Source organism: Eutrema salsugineum, unplaced genomic scaffold (assembly GCF_000478725.1).
Source record: "Eutrema salsugineum unplaced genomic scaffold, Eutsalg1_0 scaffold_3, whole genome shotgun sequence".
Classification (NCBI taxonomy): Eukaryota; Viridiplantae; Streptophyta; class Magnoliopsida; order Brassicales; family Brassicaceae; genus Eutrema; species Eutrema salsugineum.
The window spans coordinates 5,096,598-5,112,556 of record NW_006256756.1 but is presented as its reverse complement, the minus strand read 5'-3'; the positions used below and the strand labels follow the sequence as shown (position 1 = coordinate 5,112,556).

At 36.8% G+C, this 15,959-nt stretch overlaps 1 pseudogene; it reads right to left on the bottom strand.

Moving 5' to 3' along the window:
• Positions 1 to 11,370: 11,370 nt before the first annotated feature.
• On the bottom strand, positions 11,371 to 11,464 carry LOC112085792 (annotated as a pseudogene).
• Between the last annotated feature and the right edge of the window lie 4,495 nt (positions 11,465 to 15,959).

The following is a 15,959-nucleotide window of genomic DNA, read 5'->3' as shown; positions in this document are numbered from 1 at the left end:
ATGGATGGAGTTCATTGAGACATTCCCCTACATTTTTAAGTACAAAAAAGGTAAAGATAATGTGGTCGCAGACGCATTATCCCGGAGGTACACTCTTATTTCGACTTTAACATCAAAGTTGATTGGATTTGAGCATATTATAGATCTTTATGAATCTGACACTGACTTTTCTGAGAGCTATGCCAAATGTCATAAGTTTGCCTGTGAGAAATTTTATAGACAGGATGGATACTTGTTCTTCAGTAACCGATTGTGCATACCACGAGGATCCATTCGAGAGTTACTGGTACGAGAAGCTCATGGAGGTGGATTAGCTGGACATTTCAGCGTCACAAAGGCACTTCTTGGGCTACAAGAGCACTTCTACTGGCCGAACATGAAGAAGGACGTTGAGAAAATCTGCTCTAGATGTGTCGTATGTAAGATGGCTAAGAGTAAAGTTCAGCCTCACGGTTTGTATACTCCTTTGCCTATTCCTTCTCAACCTTGGACTAATATCTCTATGGATTTTGTAGTTGGCTTACCTCGCACCAGAAATGGTAGAGATTCTATTTTTGTAGTTGTTGACAGGTTTAGCAAGATGGCTCACTTTATCGCTAGCCACAAGACAGATGATGCTGTGAATGTAGCTAACTTGTTTTTCAGGGAAGTAGTGCGACTGCATGGAATGCCACAGGTTATCGTTTCAGATCGAGACACGAAGTTCTTAGGACACTTTTGGCGAATGCTTTGGGCTAAGCTGGGAACAAAGCTCTCATTCTCAACTACGTGTCATCCTCAGACCGATGGACAGACCGAGGTGGTGAATAGAACGTTGTCCACACTTCTAAGGACTTTGGTGAAAAGTAACCTCAAGACTTGGGAAGAGTGTCTGCCTCATGTCGAGTTTGCTTACAATCACGCTAAGCATTCCGCTACTCTCTTTTCTCCTTTTGAAATTGTATATGGGTTTAATCCACAATCACCTCTAGACTTGATCCATTTGCCTTTAAGTGGAAAATGCAGCTTGAATGGCAAGGAGAAAGCTGAACAGGTCCGCAGAATACATGCTAAGGCTAAGGAGAACATCGAGAAGAAGACAAAGCAGTATGAGAAACATGCCAACAAAGGGCGAAAGGAACTGATTTTCGAAGAAGGAGATCTGGTGTGGATCCATCTGAGGAAGGAGCGATTTCCAGCTGAGCGAAAGAACAAGCTAATGCCCAGAGTTGATGGACCATTCGCAGTCATCAAAAGAATCAACAACAACGCCTATCAGATTGATCTTCAAGGTAAGTATGATGTTTCTGATACTTTCAATGTTTCTGACTTGCTTCCTTTTGTTGCAGATTCAGATTTGAGGGCAAATCCTTTTCAAGAGGGAGAGGATGATATGATCGTGACCAGCTCAGAGGAGGAGGAACCAGAGGTAGCTGGCAGGATCACTCGTTCCAGAGCTAGAGAGATGGCTAAGGAGGCTCACGCACTCATTGCCACGGAGGACAGCGATCACCAGGAGGCTGGAGCTCACATCTTCAACATCTCTATCTTGAAGAATGAAGAACCCAGTAACAATGACTAGGTAACTTAGGTGATGATTCTGTACTCTTTTCCTTGGTGAGGATTTTGGAAGGCAAGGAGGTTCTTCTCCAAGGTTTTTAACGAGGCAGAAATCATTGCTACGTCGAGTTACTTAGAAGTTGTTACTAATGGGTAATAACGTGCAAAGTCACAATGACTTGTGCACTAGTTGTTTTAGGCGCACCACTTAGGTTTAGAAGGGACGCCTCGCTGTTTTATTTTTAAATTAAACTTCTTGTTGTTTTATTTCAAACTCCATGTTGTTTTGTTATTAGGGCTGCGATTTTCTCTCTTAGTCTATAAAAAAGAGAAAATCGCCTATGTCATATTCAGTGAAGAATTTTGATCAAACTTTTAACGTGTTCTTCTCTCTTTGATTTCTGAGAACTAAAAACTCTGAAATTCGAATCTCTTAAAAACTAATCTGTTTACAAGAGATTCTTCTATCTTATCATCTCACCAACATCACCATCGATCCGCCGAGCCACCATCATCACCATCGATCCGCCGAGCCACCATCATCACTATCGATCCGCCGAGCCACCATCATCTCCATCGATCCGCCACACCACCATCGCACATCCACGATTCGATCTGCCGAGTCTCCACCATCATCTCTCATCGTCGCGAGCCATCCTCGTATCACTACCACTATCCTTTTCGCTTCATCGTTTCAGTCTATCCACCATATCGCCGCATCCATTGTTCTTTGCTTCAGAGTAGATCACCTTGGATCGTATCAATCACCTTCCGGAGTGTGTTGCTTCGCCTTTAGTGCATTGATAATATCTGGAGATCTAACCGTTGAATTGATTCCATTGTTAATTGCATTGGAAAACTAGTTGTCTCCCCTATAATGTCTCTAAGTTTAGGGATAATCAGATGGTGAGAAGGTCTTCATTGGTTGCCAAACTTCAGACGACCTGAATTTATTCAAAATCTAATTTTTCTCTAAAATGCACTCCATACATCCAAGTTTCCTGAAAAGTCTTTTAAAACTCCTAAACATAGAAATCACTTATAAGAAATTGAAAACAGAGTTAAAACACTTGCATAAGACATTAAAGTGATCTATAAAAATGGTAAAATCCGGTGTTATTGCAGTTGACTACTTCATTGTCTACTTCATTGTCTACTTACCTAACTAAGGTGGTTCAGCTCGGGTTTGTATCCTATTGGGTCAGAAAAAAACCCCTCCGATAAGTAGATTTGATTTATCACATGTTCAAGAAGACCTCTTAGTAGGCCGTTGATGATCCAGTAAAGGCCCTTGTTGCAAGATCGTCCTATTATTTTGCTCATTACAATTACAAACTCCTAGAGTGATGATTTTGATTTTTGGCACCAGTAATTGAATTTGGTGACTATACAACAAATATCCTGATTAATAAACTGATATTTATTTTAAAGAAAAGTCAACCTTTTTCTAATGTATAGTTAGTATCTATATTCTCAAGACAATCAAAAATTCAAAACTGTGTAGCACAATGATGACCAAGTTGAAATATCTACTGTTCATAAATTTAAAACAATTCTATGAAATTTAGTGATTAAGAATAATTAAATTAAACCAAAAAGTTATATTAGAGAGATGTGAATAACCCAACAATGATCTGAAATTTATGCATTTTTAATGCTTAAAATACATTTATACGCAAAAATGAGTTGTTCATAGTTGTAACTAAAACCTGATATAGTTAGGGGGTGTGAATGGTAAACCTATTATAAAAGGAAATAAATCCAAATTATTACTTTTGATTTCATTCTAATGTTTCTTATTTTTATCACATTGTTTTAAACTAATGTCAAGTTGTGATGTTTTTTTTTTCTTAACAGGTTTTTTTCCTATTGGTTTCTAAAGGGGGGGGGGGGGACTTTATTCAGATATTTTTGTTAGACTTTCTGAAATAGATGTTTCTCAAATAAGATGAATGATAACAATAAATCTGCGAAAACAAAACATGAATATGGTAAACTGCAGAAAGTAAAAATGATTAAAAAAAAATAAGTTATGAAATCAAAAATAAAAAAGATAGGTTAAGAATTTCAAACAATTGAAGAACAAGTTTTGAGATTGCTAGATTGAGACTTCAAAATGATTGCTAGATTGAGATTTCAATGAAAAAAAAAATAGATAGAAAAGATTATTAGGTCATAAAAAATATTAAAGAAATCACAAAAAAAAAATTTGATAGTTGAACTAGAAAATTAAAAACCTAAGTAAAACCAGATCCGTGGATACCACGGGTTCTCTCCTGGTATATATGAAAGTAGGTGAGCTCTCTCCATAGTTTATCACATCAGCAATTGATAAGCTGACACCTGTCTTTTTATTAAATTTTAAAATAAAAAAAAAATCAAAAACTAATTAATACCACTAATTTTAATATAACTTTTCTTTTTAATGTTTTTTTCATTTGTATTTATGTTCGTAACTATTAAGTTACATTAAAATTAAAGCTTCTTATGTTCCTGATAAAAATAAATAAATAATATTTCTAACTCTTTGGTATTCATCTAAAACTTTTTAATATATTTTTGTACTAACTTGATATTTTTTTCCGGCATATTCTCATCATGAAAATTTTCGAAGCTTTTTCTATAAAAGAATGTAAAGATGAGGTGTTCTCTTTATACAAATATTTTGCGGTTTTTATAAGTCAACTATGATATTATTATAGCTGCATTTCATTGTAAAACATGAAGCATGAGGTGGTTCTTGCAGAATCATGGCAATTGTGCATGTCATAAACATGAGAAGATTAAAATTTGGAGGTAATTATATGTTTTCAAGCAATCCAACCAAAAAAATATGGCTTTTATCTACGTATTTTTTAGTCATATCATGTTTATGATTTCTAGAATAATAGAACAATTTTCCTATTTATCCTACTTCCAATCATAAATAAAAAGTTATTTGTTTAATAAAGATTTTGTTTTTTAAAAACTAATACCAAACAATTAATCAAATTACCATATTCTTATAATTAAATAAGTGTAAATGTCAACAAACATATTTTTAAAAGTATTAAAAATATTATGTGAAATAAAACATGTGCCTATGCGCGGTACAAGCGTAGTGGGTTTATGAAAACAACAACCAAACACTTTTTAAAAATCTACACCAGTTCAAGAACATACGGATATTACGGTTAATTATATACAATATTGATGCGGTGCAGGCCTAGGGTTGCCTTTTTTACAAGTCCATTGGTCCTCAATAAGTTTTAAATTTATAAAACCCTAGTGTCTGCAAGTGCACAGATATACGATGTAGGACTTAGGGTGTCGATCCACAGGGAGGATGTCTAATCTGTAATAAACAACAAACTGGGAAGTAAACAAAGTCATAAACTCATGGGATTTTTGGGGTTTTTGGTTAAGAATCCTAAACTAAACCTAATCTAATATTCACAGGAAATAAAATGCAATGCAAATGAATTGTTAAAAGAATATCTCAAGGATATCGACTCAAACTATAGACTCTAAACTCATAGGTGGCGAGTTAGACTTCTCCGGTTTACTCCAATTAGCCTCCGGGCGATTTATCTTCATCTGTTTCTGGGATCTGCATGGAACTAGAATACACATGTGTATGATTAACCAACTATTGACATCTTAATCAACTAATCACTCAGATCTGGTAATTAACTCTCGCTCTCATGCCAGAAATAAGATCATGCATTAAATATTGAATTCGTCTGCTCACATCTTCTCTACAGATAGCTCTTGACTCCTATAGCGACTATGTTCTTCTGAAGCTAGGTATGGATGATCTGATACAGCACTCTCGTGGCGCTGATCGATCCTAGGCTCAGAGAATAGGTCATGAATCTACTCTTATGCAATATGACCAACTTAGAAGAGATGAGATCCAGAATATGGTATAGAAACTTAGAAATCCTAATCGACATGTATGCCTATCAAAAACTCTTCAAACAACTTGACTCTCTAGGACAGATCTACGTGATGCAATGGATGATAAAATACATGAAAGAATTCAAAAGATGAAACAAAAATTTAATTAGCTAGAAAGGAGAAAGAACAATGGGTCAGGGGAAGAATCCCCATCTCCATCGCCTAACCCTAGAAAAACAAAGTTTGGTGGCTCAAAATCTCATTACAGGAGCACACACCCGTTTAAGGCTGCTAAGAAATGTATTTATAGGTCTTAAGGTCTTCCAGGTCTCATTTAGGGCTTCTGTGAAGAGAAATTGCAAAGTGGGCTTTGATGTTGGGTCTTATGGCTCGTCATGGATCCACCGGGGGTTAAAGTCTTCCGGGGCAGGCAAAATGCATGTTTGCCGCGGAAGAGAGTCTTCCGAGACTGGTGTATTTGGTCAACTTATTCTTCATGTATCTTTTGATTGCACCGTTGGATCTTCGTGATGTAAAGTGCTATGGAAAGGTGGTGGTCTCCTCTTGATTGTCTCCAAATTTGAGCTGGATCAGACGGTGAGAAAGTCTTCATTTGAGGCTGAACTTCGGACGGTCTGAGTCTGAGCTGAAAATGTGGATTTCTTCCATTTTGCCATCATTTTCCCTAAGTTTCCTGAAAAGAGCCTTGAAACTACAAATACATAGAAATCATAATAAAAGTTCTTAAAACTGATTAAAACTTTTGAAAAAGCATTTTGAAATCAATAGTGAAAATGGGTACAAATACGATGTCATCAAATATTAAGAGCAAATCACATCAATCTTATAATATATTGCTCAAATTTTATATTGTACCATTTTATATTAAGGGAAAATCATTATTACATAAAAAGCAAATTAGGTAAGAGATAGTTTTTTTATTGAAAGAGCAAACTGTGAAAGAGAGATCATCTTTAGAATTTACGACCAAGAGTGAGCTCAAGGGACAAAATCTCATCATTGTTGCCATCACCATTGTCCTCTTCATTTTTTTCATCTTTAAAATTTACGACCAAGAGTGAGCTCATGTAAATTTTATAGTAATTACTTAAGAGATAAAAAAAACAGTGTGGTGCATATGCTACACCTCTGCTACCTGCATTCGCCCTTGTTAATAATATATTATATGTAAATGAAATGATCTCTATCAAATTTTTAATAAAAATCGTGCATACTTAGTCATTGATAATCATGTTTGATGATTATAGCGTAAGAATTTTAAAAAGAGAGGAAACTTAAGAACTTTAAACAGAGAGAGACAACTTACTCTTGAAGATTGAAACAGAGACTTGCAAGATACTTCATTAACCTCATTACTTGATTTTCCTTTCTCCATAATTTTTATCTGATTTCTTTCTTCTTTCCTACAATAATTAATTAAAAAAGTATTATCAAATTTAAAACAAAAGACTTTATTATAATATATATATATCTATATTAATTTTTTACTTCAATGTTAATTAAATGATACACAAACATTTTTTGCATAGAGTTGAACATTTCTTCAAGACGTTCATATTGACGAAGGTGTTGTTGAGTTTGCCTCAAAATCATTTGCCTTGTCAGTCTTTCCATTCGAATTGCTTGTACATCTTCTACCATAGAACATTTTAGTGTATATATTTTTATTTTCTATGTTATATTTATGTATAAATGCTTTTTAAGAAAATTTCATATATATGATCAGAGCATATATATTTAATTATTTTTATCTCTGTTAAACAGAACACTTATCGAAAAAAAAATGTTTATAAAGAGACTTATAGAAAATATAATACATGCTTAATTATAATAAAAAATAGAAATTTTTATAATACTTATTCACCTTTTTTGTAATCTTCAAGCTTGTTGGTCCTATACATCTGATGAAGGCAAAAAAGATAAAACTGGTTCAATCTGTAAGTCAAAAATAATATAAAAATTTGACAAAATACATATATGTATATATAGTGAAAAAAATATATAAATTAAATCATGTATATATATATATATATATATTTTAAGACCTGGAGATGGCTCTTCACATGTGATATAGTGAGTTCTCCTATATTCATCACCTCCAAAATTCTTTTAAGAGTTGATTAATACAAGTTGAATTTAAATTAAAATAAAATAATGTTTAACCCGAAACTCTAGATCTAGGATTGTTATGTGGCTCTTATATATGTAAAAAATATATATATATATCTGTCTAATATTTCCGATCCTCGAATTTAACAAATATGATGATAACACACAAAACAAAAACAGGAAGATAAAGAGAATCATATAATCGGAAAATTGAAAAAGATATGTATCTGATGATAAATTGAAAACAACAGTTGATGATTTCGGTAGCAATCTGTTTTATATTTGGAAAATCATACAAAACTAGAAAAAATAACTTACGATAAATTCCACCAAGTTGTTCAACCGCATAAACAAAGTGGATGTGATGATAGGCCTGCCATCGCATTCGACCCATTTTTAACCTTAAGGTCTAACAATCGAGATGTTTATCAGAAAAATTCCCGAGCTTCACAATTTTTTGTTTTTAGTTATAAAAGTTCGGATCATGAGTGTTCAATTTATAATATAGTTGTAGACAAAAGTTAGGTTGTTAAAAAATTAATTAATAATTTTCATAAATGCAAAGGGTAGAAAAACTTTAAATGTGCTATTAAACTTGTCATATTGTACATATCTTTTTACTTTCCTTTTTATGTTTTCTAAATTAGTTTGTTTATTATTTTCATTATCTAGTAAAAATAAAAATCTTTTACAACTATGAATTGTGTAAGTATTATTCAAGTCATCAATTAAATATGCTAAGTTAAATATTTCCATTTAGAAAAAAAAATATTTTACAACTATGAATTGGATTATTTGATAAATTATATATATATGTATATATACATATGTAAGTATTATTCAAATCATCAATTAAATATGGTAAGATAAATTTTTTGTGCAACTGCTTCTTCATTCCATTAAAAACTCACATCATTACAAAATCAATTACAAAGCGCTGCAAAGCGGCCTTTGCAAGAGCATCAAACACAATATTTAACTTACAAGGTAAAAACGAAAAAAAAAAAAAAAGATAGATTCAAAACTTTTAGAACAAGGTGAGATGTCTGCAAGAACTCTGGGGAGCTCGCTAACCGGTGTCCCCAAAGAGATAGCCTGAATTAAGATTTGCGAGTCTGAATCGATGACAGTTGACCTATACCTAAGGAAATTGCGGAAAGGATGGCTTTATGGATACAGAGAGCTTCCGTTGCCAAAGGAGAAGAGACGAAGCCCATAGATGAAGACTAGTGAGTAGTTGCTTCGTTCTGAGTGATAAAGAAAGTCCAGCCAAATCCCGCTGCAGCAAAGTCCGCATTCCAAGCTGCATCCGTTCTGCAAAGAACTACACCTCCCTGGCGTGTATAAGGTTGAAGAACCAATGCAGGCAATGATGGTCTTGTTGTTCCTTGCGCCTCATTTCATTCCTTTGCAGAGGTCACTGCTTTGAGAACAATTTCCTCAACTGAAAAGTCTGGGTCAGAGAATAGGTGTTGGTTCCCGGTGCTCCAAAGAGACCAGCAAATCCAAGCTGGCAGATACACCATATTGATACCCGTCGGAGGAACACAGTCTCGGGATTTTAGAAGCTTCCATCCCACTGCAAAGCTATCAACCGCTGCAATATCTAGAATAGAGGCCAAATGAGCAGAGTTCCAAATCTGCTTTGCAAAGTCAAAATGAAATAACAGGTGGAGAATAGATTCAACCTTGCCATACTGGATGCACAAAGGCTCAATAGGAATGTCTTGTCGCGAGTCTCTATCGGGTGGGAAGAGCTCCTTGAGCAGACTTCCAGATAAAGTGTTGGATATTTGGTGTTGTTGGAATTATCCATACATCTGAGAAAATGACAGAAGCTTTCACCTGCGGCCAAGCTTGCTCCCACTGCGGATCAGCTTGTTTCACCCCCCGTGGACCTATGTCTGAACTTCAGAAGCCCAACTAAGGCCCAAGACACTTCCTGCACCCATTTTACAAGCCCTAGACGGCCAAACTTGAAGAAACACTATAAATACTCATTTTTAGGTATTTTGTAAGAGAGCCTCTTTTTTCTCTTTGAGAGAGAACTCATTTGTAGTTTCAGGTTTTACTTTTATGCATCTGTATAAGCTTTTCATCGCCACACACTGTCTTCAATAAGAGAAGTTTTTCTGAAACTTTTGTTTCTTTACTTTTCTGCTTTCTAGTTCTTAAACCGATGATGATGTCTAACTCAGCCATGTCTGAGTAGTCACCGAGTTGGGTGAAGGGACCATCCAAGGGGATCCCATGTTCTACTGAGATCTAGTTTTTAGGAAAAAAGATTTTGATTTTACATGATTCTCCCATTCATCCAAATCTCAAAGTGGTACCTCTGGATTAATCACCCAGAGTCCGATCCTAGGTTAATCTGAGCCACGAGAGTGTTGTATATGGATTGCCTGAACTGGATCTTATGGACGTCACCATCATAAGAGACGAAAGCTAGCTATGGAGGATACGAAAGCCGAGATGGATTCCGATCTGAAATGCATGATCTTATTCTGGCATGAGAGTGAGAATTCATTGCCATGAATAAGTGATTAGATGATTAGGGTGATGAGAGTTGGCTAATCTTACAAGTGTGTATCCTAGTTTCAGAGTCATAGAAAATCCTTGCCTAAATTACTTGTGTTTTAGAACATGAACCCTAAAGATGAATCCTAATCCCAGCGCCGTTTTTATATAGTTTTCAACCAATTTTTATTTCAAGCTTTTTAATTCTCTGCTTAATTAGATTTAGAGACAAACCAAAATCCCTTTTTATTTAATTAGGTCTACGATTTTTTTTAGCATCAGTTAGAATTCCTCAACACACAAATCCATGTGGATTCAATCTCTAAGTACTATTGTGTTTCCTGTGCACTTGCAGCTTGTCTAGGGTAAAACTTGTGTTGCCCACTGCACCCACATCAAGGTTTTGGCGCCGTTGCCGTCGATTTGTCGCTGTTGATTTGATTTCTTAATCTAATTTCAATTCTAGACTACAAGATTTTTGAGTTCTGTTGGAGATTTTCTAACTTCTCTTTTTATCTTTGCTTTCTTTGTTCTCAGGTGCATGAAAACCAGGAGAAATCCTGCCAACATTGTACCGCCCCTAGATGAGATCGACAAACACGAAAGCGAACTTCGGAAACTCAGACGAAGGACGCTCAAGATGGCCAATCCGAATGCCCATCGGGAAGATCTTGTAAACCGTGATCAAGATGATCACATTGGAGACGATGACCATGACTCTATTTACGGTGATGACCGAGATGCTGCCCATGAAGGAGATGGCCAGCCACAACTCGATGAAGTGGGAAACCAAATCCCTAGTAACGCTGCTCAAGCCGCTGATGATCAAAGGAGACGATCAATCAAGGAGAAAGAAGGAATGATGAAAACATTTTCCACCAAATGGTAGAGAGGCCAATCGACCCATACAACTTGCCAGTCCTGCGAGAAGACAGCCCCGCAATAGACCTATTGCGGATTTTGATGCACCTCACCAACACTTTCAAAATAGAACAATTATTCAACTTTCTGCCCCAGAAAGAGGAGATCACGAGATAAAACCTCAGATTGTCTCTCTGGTGAAGCAAAATCAATTTCATGGAATCTCTATTGAGCATCCAATGGACCACGTTGATCTTTTTGAAGAAATATGTGAAGTGGTGAGAACCACTCCAGACACTGTGGACTATGTGAAGTGTAAGCTTTTCCCTTTTTCTCTAAGTGATAAAGCTTTTAGATGGTTAAAATCTATGCCATCTGGTTCTATTTGGGAAGAATGTAAGTCATCTTTCCTGAACCAATTCTACACCAAGTCAAGATCGAACCAGCTGAGAAATAAGATACAAAGTTTCCAACAATCATTCTATGAAGCTTGGGAGCGATTTAAAGAGTATGAGAGAGACTGCCCTCATCATGGTTTCTCTGGAGCAAACCTGCTGAGCACTCTACAGAGGACTTCAGCAGAAGAATCAACTTTCTCTTGACTATACCACGAAAACTATACCACAATGGAGAGCACTCATCGAAATTTGGCTGTAGCCAACAGCAACAACAACCCTGAATATGATAGATAAAAGAAGACTATCATAAGTCATGAGTCAAAGGAGATTGCTGAGCTAAAAAGCATGGTAAGTCAACTTCTTAAATCTCAAAATAGGAATATACATGCTTGTGATACTGCTGCAGGAAATGAAGAAGATGGAAGATATGAAGATGATGGCATACATCAAGAAGAAGAAATCAATTTCATGGGAGCTTCAAGCATACCAGAACCGATTCAGTCCCGCTTTCAACCACAACTTCAGGAATGCCAACTTCAACAATCTCTCATACAGAAGCCAGAGAGCCGAGAACCCCCAGAACCAGCCTTATCCGCAGCAGTAGAGGAATTTGATATGTTCATAATTTGCATCATTTAGGTTGCATATTTCATTCCAAATCATGTTTTATTTCATGCATTTTAGGTCCTTAGGGTTTGTTTTAGAACTTAGGAGATGCATTAGGTCTCAATGAGTCTTCGCATGTTTTGAGTGTTTATCAGGTGTATTTGGAGCTATTCGGAGCTGAAAAGATGAATCCAGGAAGTGGAATGGTGATCAAGGCTTGAAAAATGGTGAAATTGGGTTTTTGGAGGTTCTCGGCCATTCTCGCGCACCAGGAAGGTTTTTCTCGGCCATTCTCACGTACCGCGGGTGGATTTTGTCGGCCAAAACGCGTACCGGCCAATGGATTTCTCGGCCAAAATCTCTGGGTGCAGACACGTTTCGGAAATCGCCTGTCCGGGGAACCTTCCGGTCTGATTCAGTTGTCAGGTGCTTCATCAAAGTTGGAGAGGATTGGATCACGGTTACAGAGCAAGTATAATCATGGAATTCGGACGTGTGAGCAGAAAGTTAAGCTCATCGGAAGAAACTCCTGTCTCACTGCCGTTTTGGACGAACCCAATAAGCTCCGAAGAATGCGAAGGACGGTGCACTTCCAGGCCGATTCGGTTTCCGGAGCCTTCATGCGAATCAGAGATATTTGAGTCCTATTTCCATAACGTCCAAGATCATTCAATTCGAAGCTATGATCAGGAAGATATGGTCTCCGGAATGGACACATGTCTAGACGCCTCTCTCTGATCGTGTAAATGCACTGCGAAGATGAGCCCTCCAGGAAGCCTTCCACTTCCCACACACCGAAGCTTCCTTCACCAAAGTTGAAGGTATATGAGTCCTCTGTCCTTTATTACCGGAAGCACACAATTCGGACAAGTATCTTAGACGTTACACTCTCCGGAATGCGAAGTGGTCCAAACAGCCCTGAATGATGCGAGCTAAGTGAAACATGATGCGATGGAATGCCATGGTCCACACTTGGCCGTGGCACTTATTTGCAATCCTTCGACGTTTGACATGATCTGAATGCCACGGTCTACACTTGACCGTGGCAAAGTAACATTTGGCCGGGAAGAACTTTACAAGCATTCGGCACTTGACACGGTTTCAATGCCACGGTCTAGGATTTGACCGTGGCAACTTTTACACACCTTCGGCGTTTGACACGACCACTTGCCACGGGGCTTGACCAAGAGCTACTAAACCGTGGAAAACCAAGAAGTTCATCACCCAAACCCAGAAAAGAAGAGACACGGCCACTAGACATGGTGTAAATCAAGCCATGGCAACCTTGATCATGAAGAATCTGTCCAAGAACTTTGACACTATCAGTTTGCCACGGTCAGTTTGCCACGGTCTGTCCAAGCATCATCTGACCGTGGCAAACCACACCACTATCCATCAAAGACGGGTCAGGACCCAGTTTGTCCTGGGCTGACCCGGTCCGCAAGAGACACTATATATGCTTTTTAGGGTTTTTTCCAAGACTTAAGCTTTGTTTTCTCTTGTTTCTCTTTCCTTTTTAGTGTAAAAAAAACGAGTTTTTTAAGAGATATCTCAAGGATTTAATCAATCTAAGTCTGTTTCTTATCATCTCATCTTCTTATCTTTGCTTCTAATCATGATTAACATCACCTCTTGCAAAAGATTAGGTGTGTTAAGCATGATTAGTGGGTAGTCTTCTTTTAAGCTTCTAGGTGTGTAGATTAGGGTGCTTTGATGTTTGATTAATGATGTTTAGGTTCTAAATTCTCATTTCCTTTCCTTAGTTAGCTGTTCTTAATGCTAGATCTCTCATTATAAGCTTGATCTAGAGCTTAGGCATTTCTCCACCCACAAGGTGTTTGATGAAATGCCTGAATGAGCTAACTTAAGGGTTTATGTTTTAAATGCCATGGAAATGTTTGTTTAAAGCATAAATGACATATTAGAACTGTTTATTAATGCATATTGATCATCATTACCACTAATGAGAGTTAGGTTTGAATGCTGATTAGTATAGTGATCATTGTCTTGGGAAAGAAATGGTCTTGCTTTGAGTTCTAAGTTGATTGGAATTTGAGATCATGTGATGCTTGCTTTATCTTTCTGTATAAGATTCAGTCTTTCTTATCTCTTATTTTGATGCACAAAGAGGCTGTTTGGTCATGTTAGACTTGGAACCTTATGCTTCTTAATTGCTTATTCACTAATGGGAATTAGTCTTAATTAAGTAATTTGCAAAGAGATTTCTGTCATGAGAATGAATTAATCTGCTTTAGAAGTCTAGACTAAATAATTGCAAGTGTTGCATTGTTCTCTTAGCATCATGAGTTAAGCATTGAAAGCACCCTGATCAATGATCACATCTAGAGGTTTAGCTTTCTCTTTATTTGAATTTGAGTGTTTGTTTAGTTTCTCTTGCTTGTTTAATTCTTAATTACTGCTTGTTCTTGTTTGCTTTATGTTTTTAGATCACCTTGTTACCAACTCATCGGTTTAGTTAGAACTGGATTAAGAATTGATCCTCATAGTCTTAGTGTCTAGAATCTCTCCATTTGGATTGATACCTCAAGTGCTACAATGACATGAGTAGTTGAGGAATTGATCAAGGATTGAAAAATTCCTACTATCAAATTTTCCAAACAAGTTCCAAAATGGAAACTATGGAGGAGGAAATTTCCAACAAAGACCACCTTTCAACCCTCGACAATCACAGCCCAGCTCATTAGAAGCAATCCTTTCCCAGCTAAGCAACCAGGTAAAATCGCTTAAACAAAGTGTGATGCAGACATCTCAAGGCAATGAGAAGTCGATCAGGGAAATGGGAGTGAGGATCGATTGTATATACAATAACTGGAATGGGAAGTTTCAATCTCTTGCAACCCATGTCAAGAAGTTGGAACTACAGATAGGTCAGACTGCAGATTCAGTGAATAGGCAACCAGGAGTCTGCAATGCCATCACAGCAGTTCTGGAAGAAGAACCAGTCATAGACTCTAAAGAAAAGTCGACACATGAACCTTTCATGAAGGACACTAGAGCCGAGCATGAGAGAAGCCATATCATTCCGGTTAAGGTACCAAACCGCTTACCTGACCAAAGACTCAAAAAGTCTAAGGATCCAGGGCATTTTTTTCACTTGCTCTATTTCTGGAATTGAATTTCAGATTGCATATGTGATTCTGGTGCTAATGTGAATGTTATGTCAAAATCTGTTGCTGAGAAACTTGGTATAGGAACATTTGTCCCATCTAAAGTAAGAATAATCTTTGGTGATTCATCTCAAAAGAGGAAAGAATGAACGATCTAGGACTTGCCACTGGTCATTGGAAATCAAAATCATCCCAGCCGATTTCCAAGTTTTAGAGATGGACAATGACAAAGAATGACCTCTGATATTTGATCGCCCATTCTTAGCAACTTTATGTGCTATCATTGACCATGCAAATCGCTGTTTAGTTTTCTTAAATGTGGACAGGAAGAAGTTCTATAAAACTATACCGGATCCAGCTCCAAACCGCAAGGACAAGAGCAAAGGGAAGATGTAGGAAAAATAAAAGGAACTAAAAGCACTTGCATCCAAGCAATTTGCAAAAATCAAGATAGTGGTACCACCAGACATCAGCAAAGAGAAGGAAGAAGACCTTAAAGAAATTGTTGAGAAGACAAAACATGTCTTCAAGGATGCAAAAATCTTTAAGAAAGGAAAAGAGATTGTGATTCAAGATGATGGAGATCGAAAGTTCAGGCTAAAGAGGATCCTAAGGACTCTTATTTCAAGAGATCCTGCTTCTTCTTCTCAATCCTAATCCTACCAAGAGTCTAGCTAAAAGACTTTAAACAAAAGCGCTTGATGGGAGACAACCCATTTGGTATGATTTTCTTTTCTTTTTATTTCTTTTCTGTTCGATCTTTTTTTATGCATTTCAGGCTTTCATAAAACCCAGAAAAAAAAAACAAAAACATTCAAAAACCAGAAAAATACAAAAAGATAGGAGAAATAAACCGGAAATCGGAAATAAGCAGGTGAAGCCGGAGCCATTTTGCCGCGGC